The 18,994-nt window shown below is 38.8% G+C and overlaps 1 protein-coding gene across 19 annotated transcripts in view; it reads left to right on the top strand.

Moving 5' to 3' along the window:
* NRXN3 (neurexin 3) overlaps positions 1-18,994 on the top strand; it is a 1,486,572-nt gene that overhangs the window by 641,929 nt on the left and 825,649 nt on the right. The window lies entirely within an intron of this gene.

Genomic DNA, 18,994 nt, shown 5'->3' with positions numbered 1-18,994 from the left:
CCAAGGCTTTAACTCTGTTCTGCTAGCTTTCTTGGTGGCTTATTATAAGGCTAGAGAGAGCATTTCCACTGAACTCAAGCTGTACTCAAGAACTTCCTGTCTTGTCTTGATGGTAGCATACCTTTCCCTTAGCAGTCTACTCTACAATTTTTAGCTTTTTAATTGTGTTGAATTCCAAAAACAGTGATGCAGTAAAATGCATCATTCTATAGAATGTAAATAAAAAACTTAACAAGTTTTTGGACTGGACAACAAAATTTAATGTACTACCTGGAAGTCGAATAACACTTGTTAAAATTAGATGTTGCTCATAGGCAATTCACAGGTAATTGCCTAGGTTAGTCTCAGAAATAAGGGAGATTGAGGCACACATTTGCATTCAAGTACTTACAGGTACACATTTGCATTTGAGTACTTACAGGAAAGCAGAAGTGCCCTTTTTAAAAAAGTTTAAAAGTGCCCTTTTTAAAAAGTTCAGAGCCTGCAGCTTTAGCAATACTTCATTTTCTTAATTCTAATAGCAGTAAGACTCCAGGACAGAGAGTTGTGTTTCTAATCAGTTGATTTATTTGAGCATACTGGCAAGTTCAAAGTCATTTCAGGACCTCTTTGGTTGTCTTCTAAATGAAGAAAGATTCCAACAAACAGAGATAATATCCCCAGAAGCTGTGAAAGTCTGTCTAGAAATCAATTGTTAAGCTACCTATGGAGTTTAAAGCAGAAAAGTCTGTAAAATGAAGTAAGTTTCTGTAGTGGTTTCTAGTGATAAAGGATATATGCTCCAGGTGCATTGGGCTAGTGGGAACACTGATTATGTACTTCTTGTATGCACATGGCTATATGAAAGAAACAAAGGTTTAACTGTAGCCAGGTAGAAATGTAATTGCCAAAGAATCCTCCTATAGGAAATTGATTTACACATGTGCAAAGCTGGAAAAATGTGAAAATTTAATGCCATATATGATGATTTACCTCCTACACACCTGATGTGGGTCAGTGCTTTTTGCCAAGCCCTCCGCAGGTGCCTCTGAAATGATTATTGACAGAGGGCCTTGGTGCAATTTTGAGAGATGGTTTTAAACTGAACTGCAGTGTGCAAACATCCTCACTGAAGGGGGCTGTACAAATGGACTCACTCACAGCTTCCATTTTGAACTTTCTCTGTATGCCAAGTACCAGACTGGGCCTTGGAAAAGCCCTCCAAAGAGAGCAATAAATATCATCCATGTTAGCAGTACAGGTGCCTTAATTTCCCAACTGTGTGACTTTATGAAAGTGACATATGCTTCAAAAATTTCAATTTTTTTCATCTCTGAGAAGGATATAATAATACTCACCCTTCAGTGGAAGAAGTAATAAGATAATGGATAATCAAATCATGCAAAAATTATTTTGCTTACATTGGGCCCCTTATGTAGTTGAGGAAATTCCTAAGATCACAGAGTTAGTACTAGAAGAGGTGAAATTTGAACTTAGCTCTTTCTGACTCCAGATCAATCCCTTTTGCTAATATGGAATTGCTTAAATTTTCTAAAGTCTGACGATGTGCCAGGTGCATTGTTGGGTGCCCATCAGCAGATAGACTCAGCTCCTTTCCTCACAGAGCCCACCTTCTGATGCCACTGAGAACATAGCTCCTATGTCACACAGTCCCTGGAGCTCTGAAACGCATGTCTCCTCCATGCTCTAGGCTCTTCTGTGACATGGAAATTGTGAGGCTGCTTTAGGTAGACATTGTGGGGAGGTTTTAAGAGCAAAAGGTTTGTGTCTCCTGCTATCTGAGAAGGCAGTGCCCATTGAAACCGAAGTAGCTTGGCCAAAAGAGCAGGGCAGCTTTGGCATATCACACTCTCTATAATATCATTATTTCAAATGAGTGAACTTTTTAGACCTTGGGCTCTTGAACTGAATCTCTGCCTATGTTGCTTATAAATTACACAATTGTGTGTGTGTGTTACTTAAGCTGCCTGTACCTCTGATTCCTCATCTGTAAGGCCAGGATCATCATACCATTGATTTCTTAGGAACTTGGTGGCTGGAATTTCCTATGCAGTGAGAAACTGAGTTATTTCTTTGGTGCATTCAGACATATCTTTGTGTGCTTTCCCCTCTGCAGAATAGCTTAAATGGTTAAAGGCATCCTATTTAATGCTGTAGATTCTTACCCCACTTGTGTCCCCTCAGCCTGTGTTGAGGTTACCTATGGAAAGTTTGCAAAGCTGGGTCTCTGTACCTGAGGTCTGTGTACCTGAGTGTGTTCCTTGATCAGTGCAACTTGCCTGCCCATGCTCAAGATGGGCCACAGTGCCAAAAAGGTGGACCAAACTGTTATATAACTTAGGGCTGGAATTTGTCTCTCAGAGATGAGTCTAGATGTGTCAAGTACTTTTGGGTCATTGTGAGTGTTCAACGAGTGTTAGCTTTCATTTTTTTTTTTTTTTAGTAATGCCCATCTATATAAATCTTTTCTAAATAGATGGCATGAACAGTTATAGATAATTGCAGAATTTAAAAATCCTGATGGCTTTCTCACACTTGTTTACTCTCTTTGAAGTAAATACTCTTTTGAGTTCCTGCTGGCCTATAAGTTATAACTGTGTCAGCGGAGGAGAAAGATATTAAGAAGAGACTAAGCTAGTAGCATAAAAACAGGCTTCCCATGCCTAAGAGGATGGTCTGATACAGGCAGTGAGAGAGAAGATCATGAATAGAAGTAAAGTGGATTAGCATGAAAATTCATGCTCCTGGCACACAAAGGTGACAGGTAAATGTTTTTTTAGAGCTTTGATAAAATTTTGAAAAATTCCATTGGTAGTGCCTGTGCTCAAATATAATATGGTATGTTAGGAAGGAATAGTTTAACAAGCATTTATTAAGTGTCTATTGTGTCCCAGACATTCTCTGTATATACTCAGTAATTAAGACAAATGTCTTAAAAGCTTGGTCCCTGTTCTCAATCTGGGTGGGGGAGACAGATGTGGAAACATATATATTATAGTACAAAGTGCTATTGCCACACCAAGAAGGGCAAAGCACTCATTTAAGCTGAGGCAGGGAAGAAAGAAGCAGATTTTTAGATACTTATTCTACGTAGTGGAAGTTTTGCAATGAGAATCTCAAATCTCAAAGAAGGTATGTAAGTTAACTAAGGCATTCAACTGCCAGGTGGGGAGCCAGCATTTAAGCCAAAGCATTCTTCATCTAAAGCTCTTACCATCTTACCATGATGGAAGCGATACCACCATTTACTGGTGATAAGTTCTGCTTCCTCAAATGTTGAAGTTTGAACATTGGAGAAGCACGCCAAGGCAAGTATATTAAGCAGGATTTATTTAAAGGTAATAATACAGACTTCTCCCCGGAGGGAGAAGGGGGCCATGGATGATGTTCTAGAGTCCCAGAGAAGTGAGCTGTGCCCTGCAATTCTTACAGAGTAGGGTCTGTAAGTTCTGTTCTCTTCCCCCTTATCTCTCCTTCCTGCTTAAGTGACTAGGCCCAGCCCAGGAGTTGCCTGTGACATAGCAAAAAAGGTGAGCTGCAGATGGCAAGGGGAGGGCCAAAATGATTCAGGCAGGTAAGGGCCCAGGGGGCATTAATTAGCAGTTCCCTGCCTATAGTCCTTGAGGAGGGCAGGTACATTTGGTAATCAATGGACTCCAGAGATCCTTGACATTCCATTCTCCCAGGGGCAGTCTTCAACTTCCAGATGCTGATGGCTTTCATGGCCTCCATTTCCTGGATTTGACCGGATCCCCTATTTCTACACTAACTGCCTGTCCCCGTGGCTTCAGAAGGAAAGGCACAGTTAGCTCTACTTTGGTTTACAGCAGCAGATCCTGGTGATGCTCTTGATTACCAGGTGGTCATAGAGCTCCGGGGCATACCATGTTTAGAATTTTTTTTAAATGCCCTGCATAGAAAATAATGTCAAAACCGGGCAATTCATAACTTGTGAGTTGAGTATCAATAAAAAAAAAAGAGGGGAGAGGCATTTTGATGACCCATTTAAAGTGGTTAAAGGAAAATATTTTCATAAGATCAAGGGCATAGGGTGATGACATTCTCGCCACAAATCACATACACAGAGTTTTGACTTTTACCCTGTCATTGACTCATAGCTTGAAATCATCTAATTTTTAAGGTAGCCTTCACTGTAAGGCAGAATTCATCACCTCTTGTGAGTTTTCAGATTATTTGGATATGGAACTAATGAGGTTTGCATCTGAACAAGTCAAGATCATGGGTTGTCAAACAGACTTGGGTGAATGAATCGGTTGTTGGGAGAAATGATCTAAAGAATCAATCACAGTGGAATGTCTAAAATACTAATACTTATCCTACCATAAATAAATAATGGCCACTGTCCTTAGAATGTTAAATAAGAAAATAAGAGAAAAATAAAAACAAGGACATAATTAGTTTGCATATAGTGACCACAGGACTTTGTGATATTAAGAAAATGGATGGGGTTGATCAGATGGAAACCAGCATCCATTAAGTGCCTTGAAGGCTCTGCAGTAGTACTAGTAGTGCTAGTAGTACTCTTCATAGGTCAAGACCCAAATAGTGTTCAGTGCTTTACTTGAAGTGGCAGAAGTGGAAGTAGAAACCAAGGTCAGTGCTCAACTCTGAGAAAACTGTTCTCTTTATCATGATAAAAGCACCCCAAAGGTTCTGGTGTTGCTGTAATTCCGAGGAGAAGAGGAAGGCAATATTGTAATCAGGTGATGGGAGATTGTCTCAGAATCACAAAGTTCAAGGGTCAATTCTTGGAGCAAAAAGAGATCATGATGCTGGGAATCAAGGAAACCATTTGAGGAGAAGGAAGAGTGTGAAGTTGGGTATTAGGTAGAAATGGGGGAGGTCACTCTAGGACTCCGGCAAGAGGAGGGGTTTGTAGCCCCCACTGGGTTCAGTTAATGCAACAGTATTTTTGAACTCCTCTTATTTCTAAGTTATATGTTAGGGAACAAGGAAAGGCAAGTTTCCATCCTCAAAGAGATGATAGTCCATTGACTTAGATTTTGGCTCAAGGATGTTTGAAAAGCAATCCAACTTCTGTGTTTGATTTAGAAGAATCCTGAAGGATGAGGTTTAATAAGCATGACTGAAGTACCCAATATGGGAATTTGATTGCAATGGATAAAATATTCCAAGGTCTCTAGATAATGCCATTTCCACGGAATGAATGCTGTCACAATGAGGTGTAAGGCAGCTGGGAAGTGGCAAAAAGAAACGGGCACCTTTGTGCAATGTGCCCAAGATGTGGTGTTTGGAGTTGGCATCTCTAGCATGCTCTGCTACCCACTCAGACATAGAGGGAGCATTTGTCATTACTTCTGAATGTCCAGCTCTATCTCCCCTGTGCTTAGGAGAGTGGGAAAGGTATTTTACATATTTCTTCTAGACTTCTCCTTTTTTAACTGGTTAATGCGGTAGAAACCAATATAAGGAAGAGATCAGAGACTCAATTTAAAAACTGGGCTACCATCTGTGTGGTAGAGTTCTCGAAGGTGTTGGATTGTATAAATATGAGATACCCACATATCCTGAAGGGACTCTGAATCTAGGCATGGGGCAAGAAGGTATTTTACAGGCAATTCCAGTGTTTGTAGCTGGAATTTTTTTATTCAAATTTTCTCAAATTTAGGATGATTATTTGCCATTTTTTGTTGTTTTTGTTATAATTGGAAACAAGGCTCTTTTTGTTCTGACTTTTTTAATTAGTTTTTTTTTTTTCCCCATAAGAAAGGAATAGTCAAAGGATGTATAAATAGAGGTCTTCAAGGATTTTTTGGCCCTCTTTGATGATCCAATGATGCACAACGCATATCTCTTTTAAAGTGAGTTTCATCTGATGCTGATGTGGTGGGGCCACTTTAATGTCTCCATGACTAGACCATGTGTTTCCTTGGAGGAGAAGTTGTGCCATCCTTTTTGACTTCCTGGCACTTAAAACAGATTGTGGCTCATAGTTCAAGGCTGATAGACATTTGAATGAAAGAATAAATGAAAAAAATCAATGGAAGACTTTTTTATAGTTATCGTTATAGTTTATAAATTAGATTCAAGATAATCCAAGATAATAAAGCATTTTGGAAATGTTATGTACATTTAATGTATGTATGATAGAATATGCCAGAAAGACACAATGAACTTTCCTATTTGCATCTAATTCTAATGGATCTTTAGTCATTTCACGGGGTTTTGCTTTTTTTTTTTTTTTTTTTTTTTTTTTTACTTTTTGAGTATCTACTGTCTGGTAGTCAATGAACTAAATGTCTATTGTCTTCAACCATCTTCAACCATTTAAAAATACCTACTATTTGCATGGAAATGCATTTATCTGTTGAAACATCCTGAGGATTGTGATATTGTAATAGGGCCATTTTACTCTTTCAAAGTGTCACTATTTGAGTTTACTTTAGTTGTCTTGTAAATCAAGTGTTATTTGAGAAAAGAACACAGGAGGGCAGCAGAGAACAAGAAAAAACAAATCAATGCAAAAAAAAATTGAAACACTGAACTCTGAACTTCTGACTCTGGAATAGACTTGTTAAATTTATAATCACTTTGTAGTCTGTTTCTATTAAGTTTATTCTTTAAATGCTATAAGGTATTTTTAAATATACAGAACTTACCAAACGCTCATTTTCCAAGCCATGTTTCAAGCTCCAACAGATGTGTGTGCAAGAGCAGAGGGGACATGAGTAAAGACAATCCAGGGGGTAGCCTTGGACATGTGGTCTAAAACATGGCCCAGTCCCTTGGCACAGTCAGAGCATTCTTTCTGGAGAGGAACCATTCCCCTGAGGAGACAAACCTACTGCCTCTCCAGTTCACCTAGTGGTGTCTCTCCTTCAGGCCCCTGGGCACACAACAGGTCTCCCTGAAGGTGGATACCCAAGTGTGATTTGAGAAGATAATGGACTTAATCATTGATTTTCTTCAATGTGCTTCTCTTGGCCCAAGAAATTGGCTCAAGGGCACATGGGAAAGGTATCAGACACAGGTACTGAATTATGATTAGAATTCGAGAACTTTCAAACCTGGCTTCCGTGACATAACTCATGATATCACTGAGAGGTTGTGGCAGTTTGTAAGTGACAGTGATCAATGAAAATCCTTTTCCTTAGATTCAAAGGGCTATGAATGTGTCCATTTGAAATATATGTCTAATACTGTCCCTGCTGACTCTGGAATCCTAAGTACATATTTCTGATTATCTGGACATTTCTGTGTGTATATCCCACCAACATCTCGAATTCAGAATTTTTGTTTTGAGGTTTTTGTTGTTATTTTGTTACAATCAAAAAGCAATAGTGGCTCAGGAGGCTGAAGCAGGAGGATCACAAGTTCAAAGCCAGCCTCAGCAAAAGCAAAACACTGAGCAACTCAGTGAGACTCTGTCTCTAAATAAAATACAAAATAGGGCTGGGATGTGGCTCAGTGGCAGAGTACCCCTGAGTTCAATCCTGGTACCAAAAAAGGAAAAAAAAAAAAAAAAAAAAAAAAAAGAAAAGCCCTTTCTGTCCTGACTTTTTTAATTAGTTTTTTTTTTTTTTTCCCCAAAGAAAGAAATATTCAGGGGATATTTAAAATAGAGGTCATCAGTGTGTGTGTGTGTGTGTCTCCAAACCCCCTCCTTTGTTTCATCTAGAGTAGACAGCTGAAAACAGACCACTGGTTGCCTGGAGAGGGTACAGAGGAAGGGATAGCAAAGTGACATTAGAAAACTTTGGTGAGTGATGGATATATTCCTTATTTTGACTTTTGTGATGGTTTCATGAGTCTATCCACCTATCTAAACTTAACAAATTATGTACTTTAAAAATAAGTAACTCATCCTATGTCAATTGCAGTTCAATTTAAAAGAAGACATTATATATAACATTCAATACCAGGTACCTCATGAGCTCGGCCTGTTAGCCTGAAGAATTTTTTGTGTCTTTTAAGGTCACTAAAATTATATCCCAGAATCTGGAATTCCCATTCTGTTGCTAGTTCTAAAAATTTGACCCCATCACTTAGGTCCTTCATCTAAGATACAGAAGGGTTCAAGTAGTCAGTCATTTTCAAGGTACCCTCTAAATTTCTGGAGTTCCTATGATCTCCATTTTGAAGGTTCATTTCATAAGTATTTTGGAGATATGTGCACTTATTCAGGCGATATATTAAGGGCATGTAAATTGACCAACCCTACACTTGTAGGAGATGATGCTGCTAGTGTTAAAACATTCTTCTTTGCTTGCATCACTCTTTGAAACAGCAGGGAACCATCTAAGAAAATATTCCTTTATAATAGAAGAGAAATAGGACTGTTCAATTTTATTGTTTGGGCAAATTACCCATCTAAATTGCACATGGCATGATAATAGCCTCCCAAATTCATGTTCCCATTTTCAAAATCTAACACTAATAGGATTATTCGGTTAGGTTGAAAAAATATATGATTTTTAAAAAGAATGAATGAAAAATGAGAAATAGAAAGATGTCATGTGAGAATATAACAAAATTAGAAGGGAAGCTATCACTGGAAAATTCTCCACCTCATAGTACCATAAAAGTGACACTGACTTTATACAGTGGTATTAAGGTTGAGTTCACTGTTACTGGAATTTTGTAAGCTTATATAAGACAGCCTAAAACTCATGGTCAAGCAAGTTTCCCTTGAGAGTAGAATTTTCTGGAATTTCTCCTAAACCTGACTGCTTAAAATCCAAATGACCCCATTGCTTATCTCTAGGGAATTATCCTTAGCAACATAGCATTTTTATTAAGTTACTTGAAGGAATGTGTCTTGAACATTGGTGTAAACTAGAGACTAAAGAAATAGAAAAAACAGTTACATTTGGACAATCAATTATTACTGGCACCCAGGTAGACTGTTGAAATAGCCAGAAAAGGAGTTGCTAATTATTCCTTTATCAATGTACATGGAATTGAATATAGAAAGGGCAAATTAGAGGAGACTCTGTACTAGACAATTTCTATGTTAATTATCCCTCTCTGTACCTCATTTTGCAACTTGGACTGAGGTTGAGAGAAATTTAGGCACTTGTCCAGGGTCATGTAGCTATTACCTACTGGAGCAGAAATTTGAAACCAGGTCTGGCTTGTTTAAAATCCTGTGTTCTCTCAAACCCTGCTGGCTCACTATGGATCATGAGGCATTTGAATTATCATATACCTATTTTCCACCTGGTGTTTTTAATGTACTGGTTTCTATTTCTTAAGGGTACCCTGAGGGTCTTCATGAGAGATTATAAACTGTGTTATAATCCTAGTGGCCCGTTATCTCTACAAACTCCAGGGCTCCAGGACTAGTAGATAATCCTAGGTGGACATGCAGAAATCTCAGCCTTTCTTTGTTTGACATTAGGGTTTATTTTTTACCTCTAGGCAGTTATCACATTGAGTGTGGGGAATTTCGTAAATTTATTTAGGTTTAACAGTAAAGAATTCAGTTCCCCAGGACAGTTTTCTCCTGTGCATGCCTGGAGCTCTTAGCTCTTATCTTAAACCTCCCTTGAGAAATGTATATTACATATCTTTGACTGGATGAGGCTGGCAGTAGTTGGTTTCTCTGACCCCAACCTCACTCCTCAGCTTGTAAGATTTATACCTAAAGGGCCAGAGTGACTTGTTTTCTAAGACAATAATAATTTGATTGTGTCCTTCTTGGTAGCATGTGGGAAATCACATGGCAGTCCAAGTACAAACAGGCTGCCCCAGAGGTCACAGAGCAGAGAGGCTCATAGTCCAAATTGAGATGCAAACCTATGTGGTTCCTTAAATCAGTTTAAAGCACAGAACAAAAGGCAAAGAGAAGTAGGGGAGACCAGAACATTTACAATAGTGTACCAAGACCTTGGCTTCTTTTCTAGGCTCATCTCTTACCTCTCTTCAAAATTTCCTCCACTTTGTACCAAGTAGAACTTCTCACCATCCCCAAGCTTGCTGGGCTTTCTTAATCATGGCAGGGAGTGTTCTTCCTTGTCTCATCTACCTGGATCACTAGATCCTGCTCATCCCTGGAGGAGAGTAATCTTGCTGTGTCTATAAAGTATTATTCCAATACCACTATCTCTTCCTACCCCAAACCAGACCAACGGTCACATGTGCACACATGTATTCCTTTTCACTATGTTCCTAAGGTATAAAGAATGCACACTACTATTAGAATACTTAAAACACTGTATAACATCACCTACATGATATCTCCTTCATTAGACTCTAAGGAACTTTGATCCAGGATGATAACTATATCCAGCTATTAGCCAAAGTTAAGCATGTTATAAATGAGCAATAGTCATTTGATGAGTTATTGAGTATTTAAAAACAAATAAATGAATGTTACTGTGTAACCATTGAGTGGATATTTGTTCTTAAAGTAAGGATTTTTTCACTTGTCATCTTAAAATTCAGTTCTATGGATATTAATTCCCCATCATTCATTCCTTTGAACTCCTCCCCTCCAATCTACCATTTATTCTCATTACTAAAATTTTTTTATCACTGAATGTTTTTGTAATAACAAATATTGCTAATCTGTTGGGCACTGTGTTCCATGCTGCATATTCTAAGGGTGCTATATCAGTTCACCATATTGCATGAATGGTTGTTAGGATTATGGTTCTCAAGGAACAGCCTCAAACAGGATACTTAGAGGCAAGAAGCACATAATGTTCTTCTCTCCCTCTTTTCATATTAGAGGATATTGGTTGATTCCCAATTTGAATTTCAGTTGAAATGTCCATAAGTACTTTTATATACATTCATATAAATACAGGTTGAGTGTTTATCTTATCTAGGTCTCAGACCAGATTTGGCCTCATGAAGTTCTCAGCCAGCATCAATTCAAAATCAAGGGGAGATAGGTTGTAAATACAAGGATGACCTACCTTGAATCTCACTGGTGGATACTGAGTTCCCCCAGACATTAGCTAGTTCAGTCAATATGAACTCACTGCATAACCAAATACCCTGATATATAAATTTTCCCTCCCTTAGTGTCATGAGGACACATGTTTTCCTCATAGTACTCTTTGGAATTCTCCTACTTCCTCACACGTTCACCCCTCATTGACACTTAACCTGAGTATTGGTTCAAAGAAGAAGCACCTCTAGTTCCTTTACCAGGTTGTTTTCCCAAACCTTCCCTTTTGTTCCTCAGAAGTAGCCCTGGTCACATAGCCCTTGTCTGAAGTCCTACCTGTCATGGACACATTCATCATGAATCAAGAAGGTGGCATCTCTGTGCCATCTCTGGGACTGTCCAGTTCTCTGATATGGATGAGGATCCTATTTTAGAGTTTGCTTTCAAAAGACCTACTATTAGAAAAAAGAGAGGAGGTTTCAGAAAATTGGAAAAAGCTTGCTTCTGGGTCAGAGTATAGAAAAAACTGAGGTTGTGTTCTATCCACAGTGGACTAATGTTGGGTTCGGCGGTAATAGTTCACGTTAGTAGATAGTGCTCTGAGGAGCCAATAGAGCACAGCAATTCAAAATATAGGCTCAGTAGCCAATGTGTGAGCTTGTCCAAGGTGAATCAACCCAACAGGTTACATAAAGCTGTTTCCTTCAAGTGTGGACCTACCATATACACTTCAAACCTTTTAAAAGTGCCTCCCAATTGATCTGCTCAGAATGCTCCTTCCTCCTCCCCACCAACTAAATTATCACCAATCTTCAAGCTTGCTAAGTCCCGTTCTTGATTCATTCTACTCTTTCCTATGACTAGAAGCACCCCTGTTTCACTTCTTTCTATCTTAAAACTGAGCCTCTGCTTCTAAACACAGGAACCACAATGAGTGATCCAGGACTGGAGAAACTCTGGTTCTCATGTTAGATATGAAAGGTTTGGAAATTAGCAATAGCAAGTTGACTACAGTTCACTGAATTATGCATTTGAAATCATTTTTTTTCCAAGTAGGATTGAGACCTAGCAATCTGCCAAATATACAACGGGAGAGTAGTCCCAGTAGCATATAAAAAGAAAACGTAACAGAATATCTTGAGGGAATGATGTTAAGGGAGATACTGGAGGACAGAGCAGGCTGTCTAAATAAAGGTGTCTAGAAAATAAACTGGAAAAATTTTAAATACCAAAATAGAATCGAGGAAAGAAACAGGTTGCAAAAGATAAATCAAAGATCAAATTATAGTTGATGTCTTATGATGGGTGGTTCAGGGAGTAATGATGTGAAAAGAAAGAAAACAGAAGATGGAACTTTGAGGAACACTAGAATTAAATAATGAGCAGAAGGAGAGGCAGGAGTGGGAGCTTCATATCAAAGTTCAAAATTGTGGGAAACCCATGAGTATCATGGCACTGATGTGGGGGTGGTGGCTGAACTTTAATGGTGACAGAAAGGACTGGAAGGCTTTGGCAATTTTCAGAGTACTACTATTAGTGTAGAGAAGTAGAGAGAAGAACTAATTGCTGAAATATTGTTGGGGTGACTTAGGAGGGCAGGAGAGAGCAATGCCCAGTAGTAGCAACTGAGATCAAGTGGATTCTGGGAGGATGAGTTCCCTGCTGTGGACCACTCCACAGTGTCACTGGAAATGAAGAGAGCAAGCCAGGCAGGAGAGGCTCTGTGAAGAGGAGGGCTTCCATGAATGGGTGAAATTTGAGGGTACCTAAAGGGAAGAGTTTACAGAGATATCTGAGGGCAGAAGATTATTGATATTCCAAAGAAGAAAGAGGATGTGAGAGGAAAATTGAGTCTTAGGGTGAGAATCCCTACTTGAATAATGGAAGGAAAGCTTTGATTAAGTTTTTGGATGTAAGGAAATGATTTCATTCATGCATTCAACAAGTATCCCCTGAGTACATAGATGTAGAGATGGAAGTTTTACTCCAATTTTCAAGGTACCTCAAATATAGTTAGGAATATAGATAACTGAAGAAGCAATTTATCAAACCTTGAGATAATCCTTGAGGGTGCTTTAGCAGGGAGTCAAGGGTGAGAGAATAGGAGATGGTGATGATAAGTTCAAGAGTTTCCCTGTGAGTTACAGGTTGGGTGGGAAGGAAGTAGAACTACTATAGGCTAATAGAAAATGATCAAGTCTATTTCAGAAGTATCCAATGTGGGAAACTTGAGTGAATATTTGCCAGTGGAGTGGAACTCAATAAAACTCTTGTCTTAATTTCTTCTGGGATATAGACCAAAAGTATTTAAAAGTGATATTTTCACTTCTGGCTTCAAAAATCAAGGACAATGAAATCCTCCAGTAGCACCACAGGCAACAGTTGACAGTAAAAAGATTTCTGGAGTGGGAGTCAGGACCAGATTCTACTTATATGACCATGGGAAATTCTAAGATGTAGGACTTTAGAACTTACTTCAGTAAAATGAAGTATTTTTCCAAAGTATGGTCTGAAAAACACCATATGGTGGATTGGATGGTGTTCCCTAAACACTCCTGTCCACCTGAAACCTCAGAATGTCACCTTATTTGGAAGCAGGGTCTTTGCAAATGTCAGTTAGGAGGACCTCAGGCTGAATTAGAGTGAGACTTACTGGAATGCCTGGTGTCCTCATGAGAAGAGGACACACAGAGGAGGATGCCATGTTAAGGCAAAGATGGAGATTGGAGTGTTGCAGCTACATGCCAAGGAACACCAAGCATTGTCAGAAGCCACCAAAAAGCAGGAAGTGGCAAGGAAAGGCTCTAGTACCTTGAGCCTTCATGTCCCTGCTGACACCTTGAATTCAGATTCTGACCTCCAGAGCAGTGAGAAATACGCTTCTCTTATCATAAGCCACCAAATCCATGTGTCTTTGCTGCAGCAACCCCAGGAAATGAATGCAATCTGCATCAGGAATATATGTGATCTTATTAATGGGATATTTCATAGAGTCCATCTCAGATCTTCTGAGTCAAACCTCCTGAGACTGGAGCTCTAGAATCCAAATCTCAACATTATCCATATATGTTTCTTCTGACATGTGAGAAACACTGCCCTAAATTACTCTTTGAAAGCCTGAAAAATTTGAAAACTTATGGAAAGACCAAACATAGATGGCATCCTTTGCTCTCATGAATGACTTGAGTCACTTGTGATCCTGTGTAGATCCCAGAGGACTTTATTAGTGAAAAAGTAATTAGATTGTTTCCAAAGTACATGCTTCTAAACATTTTTGTGGTATTTGTTCTATGCTCTGGAAGCATTTTAATGATAAAAATCTTCAGAGTTTCATTTTTCCAGGAGACTGAACTCTGAGCAATTTGACAAATAATCAGATTTCTCTTAATCTCTTTCTCCCCTGTCATTTTCTTTGTAGGTTTCTCTCTTCTCCCAATTTTTAGCCTTTCTTTTGTTCTCTGCCTTTTTTCATCTCCTGTCCATTCAGAAATTACAGTTCTATCTATTGTATACATTGATTTAATAGTTTATATTCTTTATCCTGTGGGTCATGTATAGACTATTTCATTGTGAGGTTTAATCTTTGCCTTTTTTAGGTTCAATTTCCAATTATTACTTATGTGACCTCTGACAATTAACTGGACTTCTTTCTGTCTTAATTTCCTCAAATGTACAAAATTGACATTAATATGACCTATGTATCAGTTTGGTTATGCTGCAGTGATAAATACCTCCCTGAAATCCCAGCACTTGAAAAAAGCAGAGATGTGTTTCCACCTAGATTAATATTCATCATAATTCTGCTGCAAAGCTATTTCATGTTCTCTTTATTTCTGGATCCTGACTTAAGAAGCCACCCCAATCTCTGACATTGTGGATTTGTGACACAGTATAAAGAGAACTCTTCTAAGTGACCCAACTTTTTCTGCTTACATGTTTTTGACTATGAAGCAAGTCACACAAAATGCTTGACATAATGAGCTAGGAAATATAATTCTTCAGAAAGGAAGAACCTGTTAGGAAGGATGGATTGGATGCAACAGAAAACATTGTTAAAAAAAAAAAGTGCAACTAATTATGACATCCTTGTGGGGTTCATGTGAATAATAAACAAGATCGTACATCAATCACCCAGAAAGGTGACTATGATCAGTGCTCAGTAAGTTGTGCATATTTTCTAGTTTTAAAAGGATCTAATGCAAGTATAAGAAACTACAATTATTCATTCACTTTTCAACTTTGAGAATCCAGTGTGCATATGTTAACTGTTAAGAGCTGAAAAGGATGCAGAAATGTATGTCTTGGCCTATGACTTACAGTTACTATGTAATCCTAAATGAAAATGTGAAGAGAAAAGGAGAGTTGATGGCTCAGGCTTATAGATGGACCAAGTCTCCATTAGCCAGGCACCTCTATCCCCATTGCTCCTGCTCAGTTGGTATTTGTGCAATACCGCCAGTGGACTGTAAATCCCTTGAGAGCAGTAGTATGTCTTTTTAATGGTTACAATCCCAGAACCTTCCACAATGCCTACAAAGCAGCCCCTGCATGTGTGTGTGTGTGTGTGTGTGTGTGTGTTTGTGTGTGTGAGTGATGCTGTGGATTAAATCCCAGGGCTTCACACATGCTCAGTACATGATCTTCCACTAAGCAACATCCACAGTCTGCTCCTGTACTATTAAACTGATCTTCTTTACTATAACCCTGAAGTGGGGTGATATTTTACCCTCTTTAATAAGAAGAGTTTCCTTCTGCTGGATGACCTTGGTTTATTGAGGAATTTAGGGTACATGAATAAAACAGTCAACATCCTGAAGTTTACCTCTATGCTGTGCTCACACCTTTGCACAAAGAGACAAGGACAGCACATGGAAATTAGCCATGTTTGCCAAGGTAGCTGGTTGGCATACCTTGCCTATGGCCACACTTGCTGCCTTTGAGTCAGTTGCATTTCAGTATGAAAAGGAGACAAATACATTTGAATTAAAACATTCTTGATGTAGTTTGGTTAATGTTCTGGTTTTAATTTTTCTATGTGCTGTCTTGCAAGTTTTATTTTAGTGGGTACTATAAAGAGATGATATTTCTAGTGCGACGAAGAGCTATAATTTCTTTTTAAACCTTCATACACATTATTTTATAAAGGAGAAAAATCATCCTTTAGTGAACTAGGACCAGAAAAGAGTAATATTTCTGCTAATCCAGTCTCCTGGATAACCCAGTTGCTTAAGCCAACTATTAAGAAGATAAGAGTCTATCCAGGTGAGAAAATGATTTCATGCAGCAACTGCCTCTGTCCACAGTGGGTGATCAGTTAGTGTCATCAAGTTTATAAGCCCATAGGCCATGTCGTTATCATTCCAAAGAGGCAGGGTGCAAATATCTGTCTTTTCCCATTTTTGCTTAAAGTTTAGTATATCTGTTGAGGAAAGGAGATGCTGGAACCCGAGGATTGATATGGAAATGCCCTCTTCACAGAACTATTTGCCCTGGAATATTTTCCAAATGCACCAATTTTATTTTTGTACTGAAAATAGAGTTCTCTTTTCAGAAAGTGGTAATTGTTTAGACATATACAGAGCCTGAAGGGACTGTGGGTGAAGAGACCATTATCTCTTAAACTCTATCTTGAATAGACCTAAGCTATTTAAGAACAGTGGTCACCACATGTTCTCAGAAGTCCTGCATGGTTTATGGTGGAGAGTCCTGTGATTGCCCTCAGAGACCAGGCCACTTCCTCACAACCTCAGGAGCTGATCAGTTAGAGGTGACGCACAACCACGGAACCTCACCCCACATTAGGCACTGAACGCTAATATCACATTACTTTCCTCTGTCCATGTGGACTTCATCAACTTCAGGCAGCTAATATATAGATGAATGGGAAGAACATCATCCTGGAGTCAGGAAGCCTATATTCTGAATTTTATTTCCAGAACAATTTAGTGTCTTTGTGACCTTTTGCAAATCACTTAATCTCTCTGAATCTCATCCTAGGGTTGAGGGTGTAGCTCAGTGTTAGAGCTCTTGCCTACCTTGTGCAAAGTGCTGGGTTCCATCCCTGACACCACACACACACACACACATACACACACACACAATCTCATTCTAGCAATTGATGTTACCTAGGGTTATTGGAACATTTGAGTTTCTGCATGGGAAACAGTGTTGTGACAGTGATCTTAATTTGATTTCCCTTGAGAGCAGAATGAGAGACAAAGCCTTGGGTCAGGGTGTATTTGGGAGCGGACTCTAAAATCACGAGTGTAACAGGAGAGAGAGTGAGCAGTTCAGGAAGATGCACGGATGTACTGGCCCATCCCCAAGATTTCTATAGTGAGCACTGAAGAAGTGGGGGTTGGAGGTGTTCTAGTGAGTGCCCTTGAGAATTGCATACCTAAAACACAGAAATTGGCATACTTATCCCTCCCCCAGTTCTTTGCCAATCTCCCCTGTGGCCCCTGCCCTCACTTTTGGGTTGCTCTTTCATGCAGGCAGGACAGGTGCCTTCACCTACAGAAAGCCTGTGGGATGGCCGTTGGAGATGAGGGACCATCAGATTGTGCCTGAGCTCGCAGTAACTATCACCTGCTGCTGTGTCTGAAATCTGAGGTTGACTGTAGGGACGTGATGCCAGACATCAAAAGCATCTGACACATGGGCACACAAATATGGCAGTATTTTAAAACATTCACTTTTGTTTCAAACATACACATTTAACTTCTTTTGGATTTATTAATAGGTCCCATATGCTAAGCCTGTATCCTAGTCTTGCAAATACATTAAGAACAAAACCAGACCATGTCCTACTCTTCATTAACACCCCAAAATTAGATTTTCTATTTAATGCCTAGCAATATTCTTCCATTTTCTCTTTGTTTTTTCCAGCTTCACCTTACTGTTCTCACATTCTTAGACTGGACAACCCAGCGGCTTAAAGGTGGAGAGGCAACAGGGCACAATGAGGACTGTTTGCAGACAGACTGACTGTGTGACCACACATTATTGTGTGACCTGGCAGTTGCAGAACTTGCTCTTTCCCTTGGTTTATAGCACTGGGGTGTAATATACTAGCTTCATAAAACTAAATAAGATCATATGTGCAAAGCAGCTGTGCATGTTACTGTCACTTCTTGGTTAGTTTCTGAAAAAGCTGCATTTTCTTCTTTTAAATATATACTTAAAAGAAAAAGTAGCAAGTTAATTTCTTTTAAGATGTCTGGTATATTTGAACTCCAAATTTGACTAATTCTATTACCAAAATGCACCATGTAACTCTCCTCTGCTCCCCTTCCCGTTTCTTCTTCCACACTCAACAAATTTACTGTCATTAATTTATTCATCTATTTCTCAGGATTCACTTATCAATTAATTTACATGTGTTTATAACTGTATTGAATACATTCCTGGATTCATCCAATCTATCCTATTGCTAAAAATACGGTTGGTTTCTGTGTTTGTGTGCATTTGTTTCTAATACACAGAGCACCTTCTTGGTGCAAAGTACTATGCTTAGTGGTTGGAGATTACAAAGGTAGCATATTCTCCTTGAAGGGTGTAGAAGTTCATGCAAACAAACCAAACCTGCAATATAAGGGAGAAAATTAAGTATTTACTAGGCCTTTCCATTCATAATTTATATATTTGTGTGTGTGTATGTGTGTGCATGTATGTGTATTCTTTCTTGAACAAAGGAGTCACTTCACAAGGAAACAGACTTAAGTTGGAAAGTTATTGGGAGGTTGTAGGGTGGAAGATTCTAGAACTTGTCCTTGTTGGAATTTCTTTGGTTCAACCTCCTTCAGCTTTGAAATCTGTCTTTAGTGCTAAAAAAAAAAAAAAAAAAAAAAAAAAAAAAAAAAAAAAAAGATCACATACATAGAAAGACCTAAAGCACTAGAGTATCTTAAATCATCAGTAAGGTCTAATTGGTATCATACCACGTATATATGATCATTCGATAGCAAAAGTGGGACAAGCTCTCTTATATTAAAGATTTTTTCTTCTAAATAGGTGTAGAAACAATATCTATAAAAGAGGATTTTCATTCTGATCCCTGAGCAAATTGCCCTCATCTCTTAAAAAGTGGCTTCATGGAGAGAGATCATTGCAGGA

This window comes from Sciurus vulgaris (assembly GCF_902686455.1).
Source record: "Sciurus vulgaris genome assembly, chromosome: 2".
NCBI lineage: Eukaryota > Metazoa > Chordata > Mammalia > Rodentia > Sciuridae > Sciurus > Sciurus vulgaris.
Note: the sequence above shows the minus strand (reverse complement) of the source record. Positions and strands in the feature narration are given on the sequence as shown.